Here is a 4,966-nt window from a genome sequence, read left to right on the forward strand (position 1 = left end):
ATTTGTATACGTATAAAAATATAATAATATATTATGATTGAAGTAAGGGATTTTTTATTTAAATTAAAAAAATTATATTTACTGATTTAAATAAACGTATAAGTATTTACTAAATTACATTTGGAGTCATATCTCGGATACAGTGGGAAAAACCGAAAAACACACGTATCTCGGATGTAGTGACCTTGATTTGTGATACGGGATGCACTGGTCATATCTCGGGTACAACAAAAGAGCATTTCGGATACACTGCATCCGAGATATATGCTCATATTCTGACATGGGGCACTCCATCCGAGATACGTGCAAGGAAGCAAAACAGGGGCACTGCATCCGAGATATAGTCAAGATCTGATGTTATAAATATATTGTATGCTTTTTTTATGAAAATATTGCAATGTTATAGATGAAAAATGGTCCCATAACAATTGAAGGTAACTAGTTATATAGAAAGTATGATTCATTACACATTAAACACATTTAATAACAATCAATACATCAAAGTGACAACATTAGAACAGAAAGACCTAAACCCTAAACTGCATGCGTCGTCATGGATCCGAGTGGGGCACATTAGGACACCCACGTCTGGTGTGGCCCTCTCCGCGGCAGAGCCCACATCTCTTCTCTGCACGCTCAATGGCATCCATCTCATTTCAGATCCGAGTGGATACCGGCTTACCCGATGCCTTCCTCCTCATGGCTAGGTTGGGCTTCAGGCGTGCACCGTACCATGGAAGCTACATCTTTTCATCTGGTATCGGCGGAAACTCCCTCTCGTATACCTTGAATACAGAGGTCATCGTCTACATGGGGTCCACAAAATGACCCCACTTAATACTCGCAGCTGCACATGCTGCCAGGGCGTGTCGACATGGGTAATGCAATGATTGGAACAGGCCACAATCGCATGTACGCTCGGAAAGACGAACCCGATATGATGTCTATGACCAACCATCTACTGGCTCCATCTCTTCCATGCTAAAAACAGATTCCCTACGATCACAATGGGTGACTCGCAACATCGGCAAACTCTCTATGTTCTTGTCTATAGCTGCCAATGTTGCAATGTTGCAACCACAATTCCTTCCTGAAACGAAGAGCCTAATCCACCATCTCACGGGACAGTGTACCTAAAGCATCCAAGTACCGGTCGCATCCTTCCTTACTCGGACTATACGCCGCATTTATCAGGTACCTTTTACCCTCGATCGACTTGAACTTGGAATTGAAGTTTGATGCCATGTGCCGGATGCAGTAAGCATTATATACTGATGGGGGATGCCATCCACTGTGAGGTGCATTGAGAGCGGCACGAATGGCCTGTGATCTATCTGATATGATTAGGATTCCTGGCTGTGGAGTAACATGTTGTCTCAAATTTGAGAGGAAAAACGACCATGACACCGTTGTCTCAGACTCCACTATTGAGAAAGCTATAGGAAGAATATTGTTGTTACCATCTTGAGCCACAGCAATCAAAAGCACGCCCCTGTACTTGCCGTACAGATGTGTTCCGTCCACCGATACAAACGACTTGCAATGCTTAAATGCTTCAAGACTCCACGGACAACCATTAGAGAATTGCTTGCATCGACAGTGATATTTTAGCCTATCTGACTCCAGCACTCTGTACTACGCATTCCTCGAATACTGTAGTTCTTCACCGCCTGTAGGACTATTTCTCGGTTGCTGAACCTATGCCCAATTCGAAATTTCACCCCACCATCCGTGTTGTAATACTCCCCGTCCCCAGCGTTCAAAAGATCGTCCGAGTGCATTGCATCCAAGTTCAACGTTTGGTAATGGTTAGGAACATCCGACAGTCGAGGAATGGCCAAAGGTGGAGGTAGCAGAAACCTACCAACTTTACCACTGGGAGTCTCCGGCACAAACTCATTATCTAACACTGTATCACTCGACGATTCGGACCCGGCAACATAGGCGGAATCGCCCTCACTGTCAGAATCATCGGCACTATCATGAGGTTGGGCATAGTGGATTGGTGTCGCCTCGAGCGGCACGACTTCAGGACCCGGAGGAGACAGCGCAGCCCATCCCCAGCAACTACATCTCAGACCACAGCATACAACTCCATCACATGTTGGGGCATCAGTCACGCATGTACATCGAACATGACCCTCACATGTTGATCCCCATCTATCCAGAATAACCGGTTCGTAAATCCACCGTTCGGAAGCGCATACAGAAATCTATATGCAATCCTCCCAACCTCCTTTGTTCCTACTCCTCCCATATTACGCAGCATGATCGTCTTTAGCACATCCAGGGTATCAACCCGATAAGTGCGCGGCATCATAGTATTGTTAGACTCAAATATCACTCCTTCATCACCATGTCTGACTATCCCATTCGGATAAACCACCACAAAAAAAAGTATTGATTGTTCTCCATCAGAGCAAAATCGAAAGAAGACAAAGAAAAGAATGGTTTGTGAATTGTGTGAGGTGAGGTATTGGGATGGTATCTATAAATAGACTTATTGTACAACATATCTTGGGTGCTGAGACCCTAATTATAATCTTGACTATATCTCGGATGCAGTGTCCCTGTTTTGTTTCATTACACGTATCTTGGACGCAATGCTCCATGTCAGAATATGAGCATATCTCGGATGCAGTGTATCTGAAATGCTCTCTTATTCATATCTCGGGTGCACCCGAGATATGACCAGCGAGTTCTGTTAGACATAACGGGATCACTGCATCCGAGATACGTATGATTTTCGATTTTTCCCACTGCATCCGAGATATGACTCTAAATGTATTTTAATAAATACTTATACATTTACTTAAATCAGTAAATATTATATTTTTTTAATTTAAATAAAAAAATCCCTGTTGGGTGGAAAATTATTTTTCATATGAAAAAAAGTGGTATATTTGTCCAATATTAATAATTGGGATATTTTGTAGAATAGAAAAAGACAGACATAACATGTAGAGGACGTATTACTGCAGCATCGTCAAAAATTTGTCATAGCGTAGAACAGGTGTCATCGTCGGAGCAACACGCAGAGGCGTGTTTTACCTTAGCTTTTGTAAAAAATTTTTGGAGTTTTAGTCAGATATTTATCGTAGAAATTTCAGCAACTTTTGCAACATGAAAGACATGTTGATAGTGTTTACATGCAGAGAACAACTCCTTGTTTTGGGAATACACGATACAGAATTACAATCTCTTTAAATTAAGCTCAACTCTTCCCTTCTCCTCTCCCCTTCTTTCTTGCATGTAGAGAGTGAAGAATGAGTGAGGGTTACTACACATACAAGTCTTTTTGGTATACAAATTCATACAAGTTGGTCCAAATTCAACAAAAATAATTTTCAATTTAGATTGCGTGTAAATATGCGCTTCCCTAACTCTTGAATAACGCAAATGGTTCTTCTCCCTCAATCAAAACTGCAACACTAAAAATTCAAACAAGAATAAAAATCTCTCAAAATTGTCACAAAAAGTGAAGGAAGTTGCGAAGTTGAATTCGAAAAGAATTATGAGAAAATGAAATAAGAAGAAGAAGGAGAAGAAGATCACGAGAAGGAAGAGGAAGAGTTTTGAAGTATGTAGAACTTATCAGCACATATACACCGAAAATTCTTAAACAATACACTTAAATATCTTTGTATTATACCGAAATTTGTTGAAAATATAAAAAAAAATATTTTCTCTAATACTGCATTTTTTTCTTCTTCTTCTTTTCTTTTTTTTTTCTTTCTTTTAGTTGAATGAATATAAGTTCATCATTTTCTAAGTAATTTTGTAGCATTATGTATTTCTTCTTTTTTTATTTGATTTTTTTGTTTTTATTCTTGTTAAGAGAGTAAAACATGAAAAAACTTGAGAAGATAAAATAAGAAAAAAAAGATGATGATGATAATGAAAAAAAAGAAGAAGAAGACGCAGCAGAAGATGAGGAGGAGAGAGAAGAAGAATTTTAAATTATTTAGAACTTATCAGCACACATACACCGAAAATTTTTAAACAATACACTTAAATATCTTCGTGTTACATCGAAATTTGCTGTAAATATAGAAAAATATTTTCTTTAATGCAGAACTCTTACGTTTTATCAGCTATAGAATATCTATGGATAAATTCTCAACATAAATTTGTTTCCATTGATTATTTTCGATTTGCCATCTTATTAAAAATGATACAATTACTAACATTATCTGTTAACTTAATCAATTAATTAATAAATATAGATATAATGTCAAAAGAAATTAATCAAAATTTTATTTTATTTTTCATTTATGTCTTCATTTACAGTTAATATTCAAGTGAATGATATTGTTAGAAATCTTTGGAACACTTGTGAAATTATTTCATCTATTGGTGCATCTTCAAGTTAAGGCAGAATTAGTTACTATACTGATACTCTATGATGAATATCATAGTTATAGGCTCGAAAAAAAATTGTTGAAAAGGCTGGAAAAAAAATATATTGAAAATATTTAATCGAAGAAAAAGGCATGACTTTATTCCATATGTAAAATCTTTAGGTAAAAAATCTCGTTTCACTTTGTATAAAAATGATATGGCCAATGCTACTGTGTTGAACCCCTTTAATTTCGCGGTGGCACATCCGCTGGTGGACGCATGTTGATGTTGGGGGTACAAGCACAAACAAAAGTTGTGGCATTGCAATGGTTGCAGAGAGGGGATTAGATGAGTTAGGATAATGACCTATGTGTAAGCTTATATATATATTGGTATTTATGTGTAAACTTATATTAATGATGGTTGTGCTTGGATTGGGCTTTTTGTTGGCCATGGGTCATTTTGGTTATTTTGCTGAGCATGGAAGTTTTGAAGGCCCATTTTTATAATTTGTAAATAATAAATTTGAGTAATAGCAAAGTAGACGTTGATATTGGGCTTTCTAATCTGGCAAGGGTATTTTGTTTCCCCTCTTTTATGATAGAAACCTGAATGAATCTAAGAA

The sequence above is a fragment of the Arachis ipaensis genome, chromosome B04, assembly GCF_000816755.2.
Source record: "Arachis ipaensis cultivar K30076 chromosome B04, Araip1.1, whole genome shotgun sequence".
Classification (NCBI taxonomy): Eukaryota; Viridiplantae; Streptophyta; class Magnoliopsida; order Fabales; family Fabaceae; genus Arachis; species Arachis ipaensis.